The 22,500-nt window shown below is 46.7% G+C and overlaps 1 long non-coding RNA gene across 2 annotated transcripts in view; it reads right to left on the minus strand.

Annotated features, from left to right (window-relative positions):
• Positions 1-22,500, minus strand: part of LOC138349880 (uncharacterized) — a 609,089-nt gene that overhangs the window by 70,671 nt on the left and 515,918 nt on the right. For both annotated transcript variants that reach the window (XR_011230847.1, XR_011230848.1), the window contains one exon: positions 20,493-20,572. This is a non-coding gene — a long non-coding RNA (uncharacterized lncRNA). The remainder of the gene's footprint in view (positions 1-20,492; positions 20,573-22,500) is intronic.

Below are 22,500 nucleotides of genomic sequence, written 5' to 3' on the forward strand. Positions count from 1 at the left end.
TCCGCAAACATTGAGAGAAATGAATCGATACCCTCCGGGAGATCATTTACATATATCAGAAACAAGATAGGACCGAGTACAGAGCCCTGTGGGACTCCACTGGTGACTTCACGCCAATCGGAGGTTTCACCCCTCACCGTAACTCTCTGCTTCCTATTGCTTAGATACTCCCTTATCCACTGGAGCACCTTACCAGCTACACCTGCCTGTCTCTCCAGCTTATGTACCAGCCTCTTATGCGGTACTGTGTCAAAGGCTTTCCGACAATCCAAGAAATTGCAGTCCGCCCAGCCCTCTCTTGTGTGTGTGTGTGTGTGTGTGTGTGTGTGTGTGTGTGTGTGTGTGTGTGTGTGTGTGTGTGTGTGTGTGTGTGTGTGTGTGTGTGTGCGCGCGCGCGCGCGCGCGCTTATGAACGTGTGAACGAGACCCCTGAATGGACATATTCATAAAAAAAAATCAGAAACAACAAAATTATTTATTTTCTAAATTTTCTGAATTCCTATATTTAAATTAATTCCAAATTGTTTACAAATTAGTTTATTTGATCACTGACCCGGCCGTTAATTACTTTAGAGTTGAATACAACACAAACTTCCGGAAGACCAATATTTAAAGTTTTTTCCCTTTCTATATTGACGGGGAAAAAACTCCATTTCATTTGAGTGCCATTGTCATATTTGTATTACATAGACGAGAACGAATTAATTCACGTCATGAAAATATTTCCCGCTGTTGTCAGCGCTACGAGGTAACGTTATCAGTGTTGGAACCTATACAGCTGTCTGCGTCAGGACGCATAGTTGATAGTTAGGGCATTATTAAGCTGTCTGCGTCAGGACGGACAGCTGTCAGCGTCTGGACATTAAGCTGTCAGGACAGTGTTGAAAGTCAAAGAACAACCTCAGAGAACTGGAGCTCATCACACTTGAAAAAAGACAGAACCGGAGAGACATGATAACAACGTGAAAAGTTATCAGGCCATTCGGTTAAGTTGACGTTGAAGATGTTGAGTATAGAGCTGGGTGGAACATGAGGGCATGCGGGGAAACTTGAGTTACAGTGATGTCAGAAGGAACTTTTAGCAGAAGCGTTCTGAACAAATAGAATGAACTAGATTGAAAAGGTATTAGAAAACGTTTTTTCTAAAGGAGTTAGGATAGGAAACAAGAGTTGCACGTTGTCAAGTGCACGTTGTCACTGCACTTGACAACGAGCAACTGGTAGTACGAGGCACGGAAGTTAGCGCTTGACCCAGCACGCACACATACCATAGTTCTTCCCGTGGCGTACGATACACGCGGCTTTGTTTACATTCATGACGTCACATATGAACCCGCCAAAATCCACCAGTTCTGTATTTTGTTTTATCTTGATTTCATCTTTCTCAATTAGTCTCCCACAGCGAGAGACGTCCCGCCGCGTCAGCCTCACTCGCTGGGAACAATTAAGGCGCGAGACACAAGGGAAGTGCAGGTTATATTGGAGTATTTTACGCTAGAACACACCCGTCTCCACTCCGCTAGATTGCATTCATTCGTGACGTCACCGCCGCCCTCGCTGTCAATGGAGCTGTCCGGCGCCTGAATGAGGTCAAAGACAGTTCCAGTTTCATCAAGACCAATTTCACGAGTGGGATCCAGGCTTTTATGCCTGCGTATTAATCGATGGAGTGCAATTACCTCTTTTCTAAGTGATTACCTTTACCAGCTGTGAAGTTGTGATCACTAAGTGGTATGTTGTACCACTTTTATGTTATTATTATTATTATTATTATTATTATTATTATTATTTAAAGTGTTTTGTTAACGTCAGGGCCCAAGGCCAGGTTTTATTAAGCCGTGTCCGCTTACGAAACCTGTGCATCTTACTGCTATCAAGGCAACTTAATTATCATTTATTAAACAGTTTACGAGGTTGGAATCGCCGTGATATTATAAAACAGCATCGTAGCTCACAATTTATTTTTATTTAAAGCAACCAATGCCGGAATGATTGCTAAAAGATATACAGGTTTCGTAAGCTGACCCGTAAATGCTTTATGAATATTGGCCCCATAAAACATTTAAGTGTGTACTTAGGAGAGTTGTATACCTCTTACGTGGTCCATAGTGACTTAGGACAGTATTAACAGAGTGCTGTGGAGGTCGTAAGAGGTTGTGTATCTAAGGTGACGACCGAGTACTCTAGACTCTACACATCCTTGATATAAAGTCCAGTTTTCTCTGCACTCTTCACCAAGAGTGCAGAGAAAAAGAGTGCAGATTGTCCCAAGAGATGGTATGTGTGTGTGTCTGTAATATGTATAAATAAGTACTTTGTGAAAAAGATATTAGAGATATTATAAGAGTAGCTATTTAGTGAACAAACTGATGAACAGTATAACTAAGGGAAGCCAACGACTGCTGAAGGAAGAAGCAGTTTGTCCCATATGCAGGCGATGAGTCACAATAACGTGGCTGAAGTATGTTGACCAGACCACACACTAGAAGTTAAAGGGACGACGACGTTTCGGTCCGTCCTGGACCATTCTCAAGTCGATGAGAATGGTCCAGGACGGACCGAAACGTCGTCGTCCCTTTAACTTCTAGTGTGGTCTGGTCAACAGTTTGTGCCAACAATACATTACACCACTAAGCGCTGTACTCTCATAAATCTGCAAGTTTGCCAGTTTAGAAATGATTAAGATTAATGTAACTATCGGTAACTCCGCTCCAGAAGCCTAAGTCAGGTGAAGAACAGTAAACACAGCAGCCTTAGGCTATGCTTGTCCAAGCTGCCACCGACCCCCAAAGGCGCACTCGTAAATTTGTCCATGTTGTGTGACCAATTACGGTATTTCACCCCGTCCTCAGGCGGCTGACCCCCATGTCCATTCCATCCAGCGGCTGACCCCAAAGACGCATTCTTCTATGGTAATATAGTCCTCATTCAAAATAGGAATTTTCTCAAATCTTTCTTGTGCACATTTGGGCGTAGGTTAGGTTCTGTTGGCAGTTATTTATATTAGATGTGGAAGAAGCTTTTACAGCTCTGCGATTCGAAGAGAGGCAGACAGCGAAGCACTGTTCGAGAAATGTTCCACACAGGGGGCCTGATGGCTGAGTGGACAGCGTTCGGGATTCGTAGTCCTAAGGGCCCGGGTTCGATCCCGGCGGAGGCTGAAACAAATGGGCAGAGTTTCTTTCACCATGATGCTTCTGTTCACCAAACAGTAAATAGGTACCTGGGAGTTAGACAGCTACCACGGGCTGCTTTCTGAGTGTGAGTGTATGTGGGGGGGGGGGAATCAGTTGATTGATTGACAGTTGAGAGGCGGGCCCAAAGTGTCAGAGCTCAATCCCCGCTAGGCAAGTACAACTAGGTGAGTACTTACACACCCTGCACATGCTCATACAGACACACAAACACTCACCCTACACACCCTCACACACACACAAACACTCACCCTACACACCCTCTCACACACACAAACACTCACCCTACACACCCTCACACAAACACAAACACTCACCCTAAACACCCTCATACAAACACAAACACTCACCCTACATACCCTCACACACACACAAAAACACTCATCCTACACATGCTCACACACACACACAAACACTCACCCTACACACACACACAAACACTCACCCTACACACACACAAACACTCACCCTACACACCCTCACATACACAAACACTCACCCTACAAACCCTCACACACACACACACACACAAACACTCACCCTACACACCCTCACACACACACACACAAACACTCACCCTACACACCCTCACACACACACACACAAACACTCACCCTACACACCCTCACACACACACAAACACTTACCCTACACACACACACACAAACACTTACCCTACACACACACACAAACACTCACCCTACACACCTTCACACACACACAAACACTCACCCTACACACCTTCACACACACACACTCACCCTACACACCCTCACACACAAACACTCATCCTACACACCCTCACACAAACACTCACCCTACACACCCTCACACATACACTCACTCTACACACCCTCACACACAAACACTCACCCTACACACCCTCACACTTACACTCACCCTACACACCCTCACACATACACTCACTCTACACACCCTCACACATACACTCACTCTACACACCCTCACACATACACTCACTCTACACACCCTCACACATACACTCACCCTACACACCCTCACACATACACTCACTCTACACACCCTCACACATACACTCACCCTACACACCCTCACACATACACTCACCCTACACACCCTCACACACACACTCACCCTACACACCCTCACACATACACTCACCCTACACACCCTCACACATACACTCACCCTACACACCCTCACACATACACTCACCCTACACACCCTCACACACACACTCACCCTACACACCCTCACACACACACTCACCCTACACACCCTCACACACACACTCACCCTACACACTCTCACACACACACTCACCCTACACACCCTCACACACACACTCACCCTACACACATACACTCACCCTACACACCCTCACACATACACTCACCCTACACACCCTCACACATACACTCACCCTACACACCCTCACACACACACTCACCCTACACACCCTCACACACACTCACCCTACACACTCTCACACACACACTTACCCTACACACCCTCACACACACACTCACCCTACACACCCTCACACATACACTCACCCTACACACCCTCACACATACACTCACCCTACACACCCTCACACACACACTCACCCTACACACCCTCACACACACACTCACCCTACACACATACACTCACCCTACACACATACACTCACCCTACACACCCTCACACACACACTCACCCTACACACTCTCACACACACACTCACCCTACACACCCTCACACACACACTCACCCTACACACCCTCACACACACACTCACCCTACACACCCTCACACACACACTCACCCTACACACTCTCACACACACACTCACCCTACACACCCTCACACACACACTCACCCTACACACCCTCACACACACACTCACCCTACACACCCTCACACACACACTCACCCTACACACATACACTCACCCTACACACATACACTCACCCTACACACCCTCACACACACACTCACCCTACACACCCTCACACACACACTCACCCTACACACCCTCACACATACACTCACCCTACACACCCTCACACACACACTCACCCTACACACCCTCATACACTCACCCTACACACCCTCACACATACACTCACCCTACACACCCTCACACACACACTCACCCTACACACCCTCACACACACACTCACCCTACACACCCTCACACACACACACACCCTACACACCCTCACACACACACTCACCCTACACACCCTCACACACACACACACCCTACACACCCTCACACATACACTTACCCTACACACCCTCACACACACACTCACCCTACACACCCTCACACACACACTCACCCTACACACCCTCACACATACACTTACCCTACACACCCTCACACACACACTCACCCTACACACCCTCACACACACACACACCCTACACACCCTCACACACACACACACCCTACACACCCTCACACACACACACACCCTACACACCCTACACACACACACTCACCCTACACACCCTCACACACACACACTCACCCTACACACCCTCACACACAAACCCTACCTCACTACAGGATTATTAATTCCAATTCCATTATTCCATTCTGGCCAACAAAGAGATAAAAGAGATTATATATAAACATTAATATAAATTTCCAATTAATGAAATAAGCGGCGGTTTAATTGTGCATTAAAACAATTTTGCATGAACATGTAACATTTTGGTACAGATTAAAAAATATCATAAAATAACATTTATACAAACACACTGTTTGGCGCTGGAAATGTGTACAATGTTTGCATTGTTTATATAATGGACACAACTAAAATTGATACAAACAATGGTTCTACTTGAAATGTTATCGACTTAAAAATAAAGAGCTAACAGTAAGTATAAGTGGCAAAGTTTGTATCTTTGTCTATCCGGGAGCTGGTGGCTGAGCGGACAGAACACTGGACGCGTGATCATATGGTCCCGGGTTCGATCCCGGGCGCCGGCGAGAAACAATGGCCAGAGTTTCTTTCACCCTGATGTCCTTGTTACCTAGCAGTAAAATAGGTACCTGGGAGTTAGTCAGCTGTCACGGGCTGCTTCCTGGGGGTGCAGGCCTGGTCGAGGACCGGGCCGCGGGGACACTAAGCCCCCGAAATCCTCTCAAAATCCGTGGTTGGAGGGCCAATATTTTGGTCTAGTCTTGCCAAATTTTACGCCTAGATACTTAGTATGGACGGTATCATTAATTCAGGACGGCGTTCAATTCCCGACCGTCCAAGTGGTTGGGCGCCATTCGTTTCCTCCGTCATATGCTAAATACTTATCCTTTCCCAGGGGTATATACTCGTAATGGCTTAGTGCTTTCTCCTGGTTTTGCAATTTTGCCCTATTTTGCAGGGTGATTGTTGAGGGGTAGGTGCCTAACGTGGGCTGATTGGGGTTGGCCACGTTGTCCCTTTAAGAAATATCTGTTCCTACAATGACCCTCAAGGATTTTCATCAAATCTTAAATCGTGGTTTAGTTTTCCCGAGAGTTTCAAACTGTTGTTCAGCTTTTTATAATTATATTACACGGGGTTTCTGTCCCCCATTTTTCCACCCTCTTCCCCTTCCCTCTCTTTACTCCCCGCATCTTTTACCCCTCTTTCTCCCACTTTTCCTTTCCCTTTCCCAATTCCCCCATCTCCTCCCTTTCTGAAACTTTATTATTACCAAGTACAGAAACCGTTTAACAACCCATAGGAAACACAATCAATATTTCAGATTTGACTTAATGAAATTCCCAGGGGGGGGGGTGTCTTTAAATATCAATATTTCATTAAGCATTTCACTTGGGCTGACCCCTGATTGGCCTCCCACACCCCACATGCTTCATGTGTGAAAAGCAGACATTCTACTTGATATATATGAATGCATGTCTGATGCAGAAGGCTAGACGCTTGAAGCTAGTCGTACCAGTACGTGCATGCATTAATGTAGCCTATACGTTGTTAAAGATTCGCTACCCGGAACAAAGTTCCAAGTAGCACGGGCTATGGTGAGCCCGTAGGTACTTGTAGCCTATACGTTATATATAGGCTAGTCAGGGTTAGCCAGACTCCTGATCAAGTCATTTAGGACTTAATAAAAGCATAATTTTTCTGACCAACAAGCAAGTCATTCATTTCATATTTCAATTTCACATTTAATGTTTCCATGAAACATGAATGAACATTAATTCAACGATGAAAATAAATATATTCAGAATAATTCAGTTTTATTATGACTAGAATATGACATAAACCCATTTTACAAAGACATTTACTCTGACCACGTCAAAACAATTGATCACCGTCAGTATTAGAGAGACGGAATATGAAATGGGAGATCAAACCTTTGCTCTTACATCTATTTCTATCATCAATTCTCAAACATTATATAGCCAAGTTTTGAAACAAAAATAACACAGCTGTTATGGTAAAAATGTTATCCAGCAATACTGTATCGACCAGGTTGGTCTATATGGAGCACTAACTCCTCCTAGAACATAGACAGTGTATTGACGCACCAACGAGGCAGTGTAGTCAATGTATTGACGCACCAACGACGCAGTGTAGCCAGTGTATTGACGCACCAACGAGGCAGTGTAGTCAATGTATTGACGCACCAACGAGGCAGTGTAGCCAGTGTATTGACGCACCAACGAGGCAGTGTAGACAGTGTATTGACGCACCAACGAGGCAGTGTAGCCAGTGTATTGACGCACCAACGACGCAGTGTAGCCAGTGTATTGACGCACCAACGAGGCAGTGTAGCCAGTGTATTGACGCACCAACGACGCAGTGTAGCCAGTGTATTGACGCACCAACGACGCAGTGTAGCCAGTGTATTGACGCACCAACGACGCAGTGTAGCCAGTGTATTGACGCACCAAAGACGTGTTGATAAACTAACAGCATCAAATGTAATGTGATGTATATATTACCTCAAAATAGCTCTATTGTGAGCTTCTTAATATTTATTGAAGCAATATAATTAAATAGTCGATTGTTTAAACGGAAGTAGTCACTTTCATGTTGACAGTTCAGGTCATTACATATTCGGGAACTGGCAGGGATGAAGGAAGGTTCTTGGCGCACTGCAGTCCTGAACGCTGTAAGCCTTTCTAGTCGATGTACACAACTGACTCGGTGTACACAACTGACTCGGTGTACACAACTGATTCTGACACAACTGACTAACATTCACTGATCATTTTCAGTACGTCCCAGAATTTTCATTCTCTCTTCCGTCTAATCCATAAACAATATGTAAATTACAATTTATATACTTGCTAATATAGAAGTTTATTATGGATATCCCATTATCTTGCATGCATGTAACCAGAGGTGATCTTGGCTCACCTTTGGTTACCTCTGGCATGATAAGGTAATTATGAGGAGAAAGCACTAAGCCATTACGTCTATATACCTCTTGGAAAAGATAAGGATTTTGGACAGGGCGGAGCTTAATCTCTCTCGTGAGGTAGAGCATTAAAGGCTTTGCTAAAGTCAGATATTGAATGTCCCAAATTGTGGGATTGGGTGGTTATAAATAGGTGTTGCCTCGTATGGGCCTATAGGCATTCTGCAGTTACCTGTATTCTTATGTTCTTAAGGTCGCCATCGTCGGCATAAAATATACTGTAAGAGATGGAGAGTAAATTAAACAAGAGGTAAACTAAGTACACCCATGTTGTGTCCTATGATGAGATACGTTTTTGTGAGTGTATTTTCCGATTAACGATTGAAACGCTGGATGAGTTACAATAACGTGGCTGAAGTATGTTGACCAGACTACACACTAGAAAGTGAAGGGATAACGACGTTTCGGTCCGTCCTGGACCATTGTCAAGTCGATGATTTTCATCATTGCAACCATCTATAATCGACTTGAGAATGGTCCAGGACGGACCGAAACGTTGTCGTCCCTACACTTTCGTGTGTGATCTGGTCAACGATTGAAACAATTGTCCTACAATACACGTTTAGCCAAATGATCGACAGTTTGAAACAAGTGGTCTATACGCCTGAGGACACACTGGCAATGAAAATAACATATTCACTGACGGTCCTTGGCAGAAAAGTATGTCGTGTTATCGTTAGATATTTATATATTTATTATCAGGTATGCAAATTAGCTGTGACTGGAGTAATGTACTCTCTGAAAATTTCTCCATTAAAATGGGGCCAAACAAATTGCAGTTATTAGTCCAATTTTGATTGTTATCAATCTTGATCCATTGTTAAAAAGATTTAAAAACCAGAAGAGCCGGCTGTTGCATGGGTACTAAGGCCAATGATTTCCTGTTATGCTGACAGTCTAGTTCTACCCGCACCATCAAAGAGGCTCAGGACAACTTTCTAGAAATATGTTAAAATAGCGTGCAGAATACACCCTAACGTCCAGTCCTACCAAATGTACTGTGGTTGACTAGCTCACAGGACTCGTTTTATCGAGATCCCAATCTAAAATTACTAAGCAGAGAGATCCCAGTAAAGTATTCTGAAACACATCTTGGGTATTATATCCTCGAAGGTTTAACATTATATCATCATCGACCATTAGCTCAAGAATGGTAAGGGAGGGAATTATCAAGGTAAAGCGCCATTAAGCCATGACGATTATATAGCATTGGGAAGGGGTCAGGATAAGGATTTGGGATGGGACGGGGGGAAGGAATGGTGTCCAACCACTTGGACGGTCGGGGATTGAACGCCGACCTGCATGCAGCAAGACCGTCGCTCTACCGTCCAGCCCAAGTGGTTGGGAAAGGTAAGGGAAAAGATTGTGTATCAGTTCGAGAAACGAAGATGGGAAAGAAAATACATCAGTTCCAGAATGTGAAATGGAATAGAGACATTGTCAGTTTCAAAAGGAGAGATGGAAAAAAAAGCTACTTCAGTTCCAGAACGAGAAGACTGAACAAAAATTATTCCATCCGTTCCAGAATAGGAGAGGGGATGGAGACTACGTCATTTCCAGAATGGGAGTTAGAAAGGAAGTCATATTAGTTCCAAAAGGGGACAGAGACTGCGTCAGTCTCCTAATGGGAGAGGGGAAGGCAGCTGCGTCACTTCCAGAAGTGAGGACGGGGGAAAAAAACATATATATCATTTCTGCTGTATAGACGACTATAGAGAAGGGGCCGCACGACGGACTATAGACGACTATAGAGAAGGGGCCGCACGACGGACTATAGACGACTATAGAGAAGGGGCCGCACGACGGACTATAGACGACTATAGAGAAGGGGCCGCACGACGGACTATAGACGACTATAGAGAAGGGGCCGCACGACGGACTATAGACGACTATAGAGAAGGGGCCGCACGACGGACTATAGACGACTATAGAGAAGGGGCCGCACGACGGACTATAGACGACTATAGAGAAGGGGCCGCACGACGGACTATAGACGACTATAGAGAAGGGGCCGCACGACGGACTATAGACGACTATAGAGAAGGGGCCGCACGACGGACTATAGACGACTATAGAGAAGGGGCCGCACGACGGACTATAGACGACTATAGAGAAGGGGCCGCACGACGGACTATAGACGACTATAGAGAAGGGGCCGCACGACGGACTATAGACGACTATAGAGAAGGGGCCGCACGACGGACTATAGACGACTATAGAGAAGGGGCCGCACGACGGACTATAGACGACTATAGAGAAGGGGCCGCACGACGGACTATAGACGACTATAGAGAAGGGGCCGCACGACGGACTATAGACGACTATAGAGAAGGGGCCGCACGACGGACTATAGACGACTATAGAGAAGGGGCCGCACGACGGACTATAGACGACTATAGAGAAGGGGCCGCACGACGGACTATAGACGACTATAGAGAAGGGGCCGCACGACGGACTATAGACGACTATAGAGAAGGGGCCGCACGACGGACTATAGACGACTATAGAGAAGGGGCCGCACGACGGACTATAGACGACTATAGAGAAGGGGCCGCACGACGGACTATAGACGACTATAGAGAAGGGGCCGCACGACGGACTATAGACGACTATAGAGAAGGGGCCGCACGACGGACTATAGACGACTATAGAGAAGGGGCCGCACGACGGACTATAGACGACTATAGAGAAGGGGCCGCACGACGGACTATAGACGACTATAGAGAAGGGGCCGCACGACGGACTATAGACGACTATAGAGAAGGGGCCGCACGACGGACTATAGACGACTATAGAGAAGGGGCCGCACGACGGACTATAGACGACTATAGAGAAGGGGCCGCACGACGGACTATAGACGACTATAGAGAAGGGGCCGCACGACGGACTATAGACGACTATAGAGAAGGGGCCGCACGACGGACTATAGACGACTATAGAGAAGGGGCCGCACGACGGACTATAGACGACTATAGAGAAGGGGCCGCACGACGGACTATAGACGACTATAGAGAAGGGGCCGCACGACGGACTATAGACGACTATAGAGAAGGGGCCGCACGACGGACTATAGACGACTATAGAGAAGGGGCCGCACGACGGACTATAGACGACTATAGAGAAGGGGCCGCACGACGGACTATAGACGACTATAGAGAAGGGGCCGCACGACGGACTATAGACGACTATAGAGAAGGGGCCGCACGACGGACTATAGACGACTATAGAGAAGGGGCCGCACGACGGACTATAGACGACTATAGAGAAGGGGCCGCACGACGGACGACTCATCTACACGACCAGCCTCGTCTTGGGAACCATCTTCACCACATATGCCTACAATACTGTAACCATCATAACTACATGCTCAACCAGCATTACAGTAACTGTGTGCACTATACATGACAAGTAGAATCCTTACTGTTGCCACGACACATGCGCCTTAGTCCTGGCTGTTGACTCTTACCCTTCACAGTACATACACCATTGCTCTAACTTTGCTAACAAACGTGTCCTAACATAAGTCTACCCATCCTTTTTCTCTTTTTCTTTCTCTTATTCTTACGTTCCTATTCTTATACCCATTATTAACCCCCTTCTTACACCCCTTTATTGCACCCATTCCATCCTTACCTTTCGCCTTGCTCTTACCTCTAGGAATTTCCTAGAGGTTCTTTCTGCCAGTGTAAACTGGAGAGGGTACCCGGCGTTGCTCGGGTGATGGCAACATCTGCATCATAATATATCATAACTGAGGTAAAGTAAGGCAAAGATGGGGGGAAAGCGCTAAGCCAGGATGACTACATAGCACTTGAAGAGGACATGAGGACAAGGATCTACAAAATGACTGGAAATGAATGGTTCCCAACCACTTGGACCATCGGGGATCGAGTGTAGACTTTCAATAAGCAAGGCCGTTGCTGTACTGACCCGTCCATGTGTCTCAGTATCTTCATCACTGTAACCATCTACACTATTTACCGACGGCCAGGTTCACGAAGCAGTTACGCAAGTACTTACTAACGTGTACATCTTTCCTCAATCTTTGACGGCTTTGGTTGCATTTATTAAACAGTTTACAAGCATGAAAACTTGCCAATCAACTGTTGTTGTTGTTGTTATAAACAGCCTCCTGGTGCTTCGGAGCTCATTAACTGTTTAATAATTATAAACAAAACCGCCAAAGAGTGAGAAAAGATGTACAGGTTCGTAAGTGCTTGCATAACTACTTCGTGAATCTCGCTCCAGACTGTATGGGTCTCGAACCCTGGGTCCCACGCCTGTGAGGCCGTATATAGCTCTATCGACTGGACTGTGAAAAGTGTTAAAAAGCAATTTATATGACGTGGACGCGGGTCAGTAATTCCTCTGGGCTTCAGTAGTAGTCAGGGGACAGTTGAAAATTCCAGGTTGGCAGCAGGATGCTGCGGCTGGAAACTTTCCTTGTTAAGACTACTCATAGCCCAGTTGATAGAGCTGCGGCCTCACACACCTGGGGTCCAGGGTTCGAGACCCTTACAGTCCAGGTGAATGGAATGTTTATTTCCAGGTGAGTGTGGATGACAATTTATCATCTACACTATACACGTCCTTCATCACTGAAACGACCATCATTGTAACCAGATTGTCTATGCACTATTGTCCACATTGTAACTATCTTAACTACACAACCATTATTATCGTTAGTTGTTGATGGATACGTGATGGTGAAGTGTTACGGTATCGACACCATCGTCCGAGTGTGGAGTGGTGATTTCGGCGCCATCTATGGGTCTGCACTCCAACTCCCCTAGTATTGGGTGCTACATAGACAGCGCCATCTGTTGGTAGTGGTGTGGGATCAGTGAACGGCCCCGGTTTCCTGCCCCTGTCAGAAGAGGAGGTTGATGACGATGACCTGTGCTGGGTGGCGTATCGAGATCAACGCCATCTAGGTTGTGGCTACAAGTTACAATTTCAATTCCCCGGAGGATGGGTGTTGTCCTAAGGGCACCAGGTGTACTGTCCATCTAATTAATGACGTTTGATGTTCACAGAGGTGACGTATGCAGGCGATTGCGCTAATGAGGGCAGTTCACCTTGGGCAGTCCAAGAACTCTTGACTTGGTCCTGTGAGAAGACTGAGTGGCCGCCGTCGGTTAGAGCAGTGTGTTAGCTGCTGATGTATGCAGTGTTGGATGGACCGACGTACCCGGAATTGGCCAGTAAGAGTTACAAGACAACAGTGGTACGTCTGGACTGAAGTGCTGCTAGTGAGCGACTAGAGACTTCTGCCAAGGTGTTAGCTACTCCTGCATGTAATTGTTTGAGATCCCTGTCGGTGTGTGGCTGAAACCCTCTGACAGTGTGTATCTGGAGAGTGGAGGTGAGGTATTGACACATCGTGGTGATAGTGTGTGTGTGGACTGGCCTATATTGAGGAAGGTGAACTCGCCGGAGTTTGCCATTAAGAGTGGACGACGTGTACCTGGTAAGTGGATTCACCGGGATTGATTAACACAGCCATTGTATTGTGTCCTGCGTGAAAGAGACACTATTACCTAGTACCTACTACATAGGTGTAGTAATACTTTAATTTAATATATATATAGTGGTGAAGGTGTTAATATATTGGTGAAGGTGATTGTGTATTGCTAATCCCTCCCTTTTTATTCATTGCACTGCTACTTGACACAGCCAGTTCTTGAAAGCTTACCACCCACTTGGAGTTGGATGTAGAAGAGGTTATAACAGCAAGAACCCAGTTACTGGTCCAAGTTACCGTAACATGAAGGATAGTGACGATTGTTTCACTCATGAGGATTGGTGTAATGAAGATGGTTACAGTGTTTCCACAAGGATAGGAAAGAGGCCATGTCAGATCCAGAAGGATACGAATGGCGCGAAAATCAGTTCCAGTACGAGACGAATCGGGTCAGTCTTTTTCCAGAATCTGACAAAGGAGGCCACGTCAGTTCCAGAATGAGCGAAAGGTGAAGAAAACTATTTTAGTTCCAGAAGTGGAAAGAGAAAGAAGGCCGAGTCAGGTTTTCAAGATGGGAGACAAAACTTTCACCCAATTACTTTTTTTTTTTAATTCTTCACATCTGTAATGGTTAGACAGTGATGGTTGTGTGCTGGGAGATGGAAGTGTAGCCGAGGAATGGCACATAGGAATGGGTGATAGGAAATATGGGAGCAGTGGGAGATGGAAGGAGACTCGTGTTTAAATGGGGACGGAGAGAGGTGGATCAAGTGGAGAGTTTATGACTTGTATGCTGAGTGATGAGTGAGAAAATGGACCGGAATTTGAGAAGAGGTTTTATCTGTGATTTGATGTGAGGAAATTGAGAAGTGAGAGAGAGATCTCACGGATCTTATCGGCTGTGGGTGATGTGTGGGAAGGAGAGGAAGTGAGGGGTAATGGAAGAGGAAGCCTAGAAGAGGTCCTGACTGTGAGAGATGTGAAGGGGGAGAGAAGGTCAGGGAAGAGAGGGAGTTAAAGGGGTTATAGCTGTGAGTAATGGCGAGGGAGGAGGGGGTGAGGGAGGAGGGGGGTGAGAGAAGAGGGGGTAGGGGAGAAGTGTGGTAGAGGTTCAGACGTGAGAGGGGACGAGGATGGGAAGGGAAGGGGCTCGTCAACACTTCAAACTTTCTGCTTTGTCCCTCTCACTTAGCCTCCCCACAACTCCCTCCTTCCTCTCAGCCTGGGCACGTGTTTGTCAGGATTCTCCTTTGGTTTTCTACTTATCTACTTTCTTTGTCTATCCTCTTCGTACTTTCCCTGCTCTCCTATCCTCCTCCCCCTATTCCATTGACCTTTCTTCCCTGTCCTTCTATGCATATTTGGCCTTCTTCCCACTTTCTTACTCTCTCTCCCTTATTCTTAAGATTATGACTCCTCCATATTCTTCCACTTCTCCCTTTCTGCAATACTCTTCCTCTGTGGTGTGTCTCTCCTCTGTGGTGTGTCTCTCCTCTGTGGTGTGTCTCTCCTCTGTGGTGTGTCTCTCCTCTGTGGTGTGTCTCTCCTGTGTGGTGTGTCTCTCCTCTGTGGTGTGTCTCTCCTGTGTGGTGTGTCTCTCCTCTGTGGTGTGTCTCTCCTCTGTGGTGGCCTCTGCCTGGCCTGCCTGGCCCTCTGGCCAGTTGGTCCACACAGGAACTTGGTGGTAAGTAATCAAGTGCTCGCTGGAAAGTCATTAAACTCACCTGCCCACTTCTTGTTGTCATTGTTCTGTGTTTGTTGTCATTGTGTTGTTTCTTGCCATTGTTCTGTTGTGTTGTCACTGTTTTGTACTTGTTGCGGTTGTTCTGTGTTTGTTGTCGTTGTTCTGGCTGTTTTTTATTTTCTTATACCTCTTATGCATTTGTCGTGCCTCTTGGTGTAATTGTTGTAACTGTACCTCTTGCTGTACTTGACCAGGTGCACAACCTGCTCCACCCGAGCTCCACTACACAGCATATCAGTAAGTGCACAGCAATCTGCTCAGTTTAGATTTTTAAGATGACTAGAAATAGCGTTAAATACTGTTAACGACGTTGAGAAAATTAAGATATACGTTAAATTTCATAAGACCATTAGCACAACAAGTGAACCGGGACCAAAGAGCCAGAGCTCAACCCCCGCAAGCACAACAGGGCGAGTACACACTGTAAGGTGCTCATTGTGGAGGATTGTGGGAACAATGTAGTTTAGAATGGATCTTAATGTAATGTTCCATTTCACATTATTTTACTAAAGTTTAAAACAAAACGTAGTTTTAAGAATTAATTTTTCTCATATAACATACAATATAAATCATCAAAAACTTCCATTTCAACAAAACTGGACATTTAACTGGTCAAAAAGCGCCATTTAACCCGTCCTCTCAACTACTGCAACGTTATGGCACGTCGTGGTTACCAACGTACCAAATACAACCTACTGTATGTTCCGCCTCACACTAATCTACGTTTTCTATGCACTGGTTGGTTTGGTTAGGTGGGTGGCTTGGGTTGGTACGTTTCTGGGTGAGGTTACGACGTTGGACGGTGTACGTTGTGACAGATCAAGAGAACGGACTGAATAACTACCATGGCATCACAATATGATAAGGTTCATTATCAAGTGTTTCTTTCAAAGGTCTCGCGGTTCCGAGGGGCGTGAAGCTTACTAAGATGGTTGGATAAAGATGAATCTTTTCTCCCTAACTAGCTCTCCCTTCTTGGTTCTCTGCGGCCCTGGTTCTCTGCGGCCCTGGTTCTCTGCGGCCCTGGTTCTCTCCGTCCCTGGTTCTCTCCGTCCCTGGTTCTCTTCTGTCCCTGGTTCTTTCCGTCCCTGGTTCTCTCCCTTCCTGGCTCTTTCCGTCCCTGGTTCTTTCCGTCCCTGGTTCTTTCCGTCCCTGGTTCTCTCCGTCCCTGGTTCTTTCCGTCCCTGGTTCTCTTCCGTCCCTGGTTCTCTTCCTTCTTGGTTCTCTCCGTCCCAGAACCTGTGGGTCCAGGTCTGAGGTGGCCCCACACCCCCTGAGGGCGGCCTGGTGTACCCTGGGGGACGCTCCATCTTGGCCAGGGATCTCCGTCTCCTCGGCCGCCATCCACCCTGACGTTCATCTGACCAGCTCCTCAATTTGGTCTTGTTTACGCTGAGAGCCTCTCATCCCATCCTCCCTGCACCCTCTTATCACCCAATCTTACTTCTCTTATTATATTTACCCCTCAACCCAAATATTGGATCTGGTTGCTGTAACTTTCTTTCCACTCTCTCTGCGTTCAATCCCCGACCATCCAAGTGGTTGGGCGCCATTCCTTCCTTTCGTCCTACCCCAAAATCATTATCCTGATAGCACTTCTAAGTGCTCTCTTCTCTTAATTGTCTGCCTTTCTCTCTGTAGAATATATATGACAAAACTCTCTGAATCAGTACTGCTGAAGCTCTCAGATTCGTTAGTCTAACTTAACACTTGTTAAGCAGTTTATGAACACCGGAGAACAACGAGGTTATTATGGCCATTAAACCTTGTTTGTTATAACATGTGAAGCTCGTAAACTGTTTAATAAATGTAAACAAAGCCGCCATCGTTGTTGAGAGATGTACAGGTTTCGTAAATGTGCTTCATGAATTCTGGCCATAGGCAGGCATAGCCACCGGGCACCGACCGACCCTTAGCTGCTGGTGCCCTTGTTCAAAGACGGATCGTGCTACATGGGCAATTAGTGGTTGAGGAAGTCATTACAAACGTCTTGAGAAAGGTGTACTTACACAACACACTAATGTGTATTGTGTAAGATCTAATGTGTTCCAAATACAACATGACCTCAAGTGGGAGGTCGACGTCACTACCAGAGCCGCCTCTGGTCGGTTGTTCTCAGTCACTTTATAACTGGTTTTGTAGAGAACACATTATGTTCCCCTCGCGTGTCACAGGGCGCCACTTGTACACACAGGATACAGTGGTCTATATGACTCTAGTAACACACTAAGTTGTCATAGTAGTAGCAGTAGTCACAGTAAGTTGAAGAAGTAGTCACAGTATGTGGCAATAGTAACTACAGCAAGTGGTGGAAGTAGTCACAGAACTACTGCTACTAGTAGTAGTAATAGTAGTATGTTTGTCCATTTTACATTCTTCCTTCAGCTGGTGTGCTGGAGGACGAGAGCGCCGTCTCCGGGCTGACCACACGTGACAAAATTGGGTCTGGAGTCTTTCCAAGGACTGTAAATTGGTTCTAATTTTCCCAGCAAACCTCTTAAGTATAGGCCAAACTGGTTTCTATTATCTGATATTCCCAGTTACATGGCCACATTCTCTCTTCCTCTTCATTTCCCTCTACCTCCCTCTTCCTCTCCTCTGCCTCACCCTCTTTGTCTCCCACTCTCTCTCTCTCGCCTCACACACACCGCCTGGAGCCAACAAACCTTTCTCCAAGCAGACATTTTATCCGTGAACTGCTGGAGTGGGGAGGCGGTGATGACGCGTTCAGATGGTATAGGCAGCTCCCTTGATATGTCCCTGTGCCTCGTGGGGCGACCATGGTCAGGGAGGGGAACTGCCTCACAGGCAGGAAGGGAGGAAATGAGAAAGGGAGGGAAAGAGGGTGTTGGAGGGAGAGGGGGAGGAGAGAGAGAGAGAGGGTGGGGGAGGAGGGGGACAAAGAAGTAGGCCAGGTGGAGGGAAGAACTGGGCTATGGAGACACGAGGAACAGTAAATACATGGATAACTAGATATGTTATCGGTGAAAAGATATATCCTCGAGTCATAATGTATCAGGGTATGAGATACATTGCACTCAGGTATTTGTAACTACATATCGGTGACTACGGGCAAGCGTAGCTGTTTACAGCAGAGCCTTCCAGCCCTGCTGTTCCTGTTCCATTATAATGTAACCATTAAACGTTAGAATTAAAGACATCCATTTGCAAGCCCAGAACTGTGCTATGGTCTTCCTGCATGCCTCCTCTGTTTTTACATTCTGTGAATGAGTACTTCCATTGACATGTAAGTACTCATTCACTCGTAGATTCTTCAGATATAATAGGAATCGTGGTCCCTGGATCGAGTCTTCGAGGTGTCTTCACTTGTTACATTCCTCCAGCTGCCCTACCGTCCACCCCAAGTGGTTGACCTGGCTCCTTATGCCCCGTATAAAAGCTGTTTTGTACCTGGTGCTTATATTAACTTCAAGATGTTTCAGTTCTTTGTCGCAACTGTTCATGAAGTCTTGAAGGAAGTGTTTCCACGAATGTTTGTTCCACAGCCTTCCATGTGTTGTCAGCCAGAATATGAGGCGAGTTTTTCCTTGTTTCCACCTGAGACACTGTTTGTGATCGCCAGTTAGAGGCTCCGAGTTTTCAAGTGAATAATTATATATATATACATTATATGTGTGTGTGTGTGTATAATTACCTTTGAGGTGATCACCTTTGACAACCCGTCGACTTCCTGTCACTGTCGAGGCCACTAGAGTGTGCCCCTCCGGTTAATTCAGGTAAATATAAGTTGAATAATCTCACGTTGTTGTATTTTGGAAAATATTTCTTGTCATATATGCTGTTGTTACCAGATTCCTCCACTTTGTATCCTTCAAGATGACGTAATGTGACCCCCCTCTGCGGCTGGGACAGGAGGGACAGGGCTGGGACAGAAGGGACAGGGCTGGGACAGAGGCACTAAGACACAAGCTAAGATAAAAGAACCTTCGGTGCGTGAAGAGATGTGATGGTGAATGGTACACCTAGAGACGCAGGAGAAGAGAAAGAGGGTAGGGGAAAAGAGAAGGGGAAGAGGAGAAGGAGTAAATGAATGGGAAGATCAAAAGGAAGTGAAGTAGTTGGTGACTTTCATGCGTGCAGGAGGGAGAAAAGGAGGGATGGAAGGAAGGGAATTATAAGAGGGAAAGCGAAAAGTTATTACGACTATATAGCACTGGGAAGGAGTCAGGATAATGATTTAGGATGGGACGGAGGGAAGGAATGGTGCCCAACCACTTGGACGGTCGGGGATTGAACGCAGGGATGGAAGGGAGAGGAAGGAAAGATAGTAGAAAGGGAAGGAGGAGGGAAGGGAAGGAGGAGGAGAGGAGTGGGTAGAGGGAGGAAGGGAGAGAGAAAGAAGAGGGAGGTGATCACCACACCAGAAAACGCGACCTTTGTTCGAGAAATCCCTCAAAAGTGCAAGATTTCCCAGGATGTAAAGAGCGATGAAGGACCTTGAGAGGAACCTTCCATGCAGGGGAAGAAACTGTGAATAACCTGCAAGAGAATCCATTACACAGGCGGCCAAAAACCATTACTTTTATTACACAAAGACATAACGAAACACCCGGTTCAGTTACAGCGCAGTGGTTTGCAGCCACTGTAAACACCTGCAAATACAATATAGTACAGAGGACATCAAACAATACAGACAAGTGTACAGTACACAAACAGTACTCACGTAGAAGTAGCAGCAGCCGGGCTGGGGTGGCTGGCAGTAGCACCTGTGTGACGGACACCATAGTGGATTGACGGTTCACTCTGAGGGGCAGAGAAGCAAAGTCATCAGCCTCTGGTGACTATTGTTCAAAGGATACTTTGTGAGAATTGTTTGTGAGGGATTGTTTCCAGGGATTGATTGTTGTTGTTTTAGCTACTCGGAACAAAAGTTCCTAGTAGCACGGGCTATGGTGAGCCCGTAGTGGACTTGTGGTTTGATTAGGAGGAAAGGTTTTTATGGAGAATATGTAGAAGCTATTTGGGGGTACTGCTTGGGGGAAGATTGTATTCGAGAGATTGTTTTGGGAGATTGTCTAATGAGACGGGGGGGGGGGGGTAGGAGAGAGAGGCGAGGAAGTCTGACGCTTATGGAAGCTGTTACACAATCATCCTCTCAAAATAATACCTAATCCTGCTCTGAGAATTATACCCAATCCTGCTCTCAGAATAGAAGCCAATCTGTGGCTCACTACTGACTAGCGGAACTGAGTCTTCATTTTACTGCAATAATCCACCGTTGTATTGTGATACGTAATATGTAATAATGTTACATATTACCTAACATGTGCGACATATTACCTAGCATATTATGTTAGATATTACGACGCTGGCATCTGGCTACCTATGTGGCGGTGCCAGCAGGTGCCAGATGTGGCGGTGCCAGCAGGTGCCAGATGTGGCGGTGCCAGCAGGTGCCAGATGTGACGGTGCCAGCAGGTGCCAGATGTGACGGTGCCAGCAGGTGCCAGATGTGGCGGTGCCAGCAGGTGCCAGATGTGGCGGTGCCAGCAGGTGCCTATGTGGCGGTGCCAGCAGGTGCCAGATGTGGCGGTGCCAGCAGGTGCCTATGTGGCGGTGCCAGCAGGTGCCTATGTGGCGGTGCCAGCAGGTGCCAGATGTGGTGGTGCCAGCAGGTGCCTATGTGGCGGTGCCAGCAGGTGCACCGTCCTGCTGGCACACGCTGGCATCTGGCTACCATAACCGAACTTGTGACTGAGGAAAGGCACGGTCCGCACCGCGGCACCAAAGGGGATGTTCTCCTTCACTACCCTCGCTGGAACTTGTGGTGTTCTCTCCAGTGAACATTTAGGAACATTTAGGACTGTTCACACACCTTACAGAGGTCTTCCTGGGGCGGCCAGAGCCTGCTGTATGTGATGGCGTCTGACCCAACATGGCGGCCCCCTGGAAGCAGCCATTGCCCTCTGCGGACCGCTACGCCAACTCCCTAATTTCCTTCATCTGGCGGCCGTCCTGCTTCAAAACAATTATCTTAGCAGCATTTTCTTTGTTTACGACCATGATAGGTGCCATGAGAACTATTTAACACCACAAACACCACTGTTAAATGTAATAGAACAAGGCAAGGTGGCAGAGAGAGAGGTGCGCAACACAACTGCTCACTATGAATGCCCGGGAGCAACTGAGCCTCTTAGCAGTGTGGCTCCCGGGAGCTAGCGACACCGTGACGTCATGACACCGTGACGTCATGACACTGTGACGTCATGTACCGCCACACACTTGTCTCAGATGTTTCACCCACAAGACCATCATTATTTTCCCCCACGAGTATGTGGCGCCTCGAGCAGGCGCCGCATACTTGTGACGAATACCCTAAACCACCTGAACGAGTTCCTCTTTACCATGACAGAGTTCACTATTTGTGTGAACAGTGAAGTGTTTACCATTGTCGTCGAGGATCACTATACCGGTTCAACAGTGTCCTCTTGGATCCATTCACCAGTGATGTCCAGGGGTGCACAAATCAACCCATTAGTATGACATACTGACCTACTGAAAGGTCAAACGAGCGCTACGTTATTATAACGACCCAAAACGCATATCAGATTGAACCTGATTATCGACCAGAGTCACAGAGGGATATCGACCAGAGTCACAGAGGGATATCGACCAGAGTCACAGAGGGATATCGACCAGAGCCACAGAGGGATATCGACCAGAGCCACAGA

The sequence above is a fragment of the Procambarus clarkii genome, chromosome 38 (genome assembly GCF_040958095.1).
Source record: "Procambarus clarkii isolate CNS0578487 chromosome 38, FALCON_Pclarkii_2.0, whole genome shotgun sequence".
In the NCBI taxonomy this organism is placed as follows: Eukaryota; Metazoa; Arthropoda; class Malacostraca; order Decapoda; family Cambaridae; genus Procambarus; species Procambarus clarkii.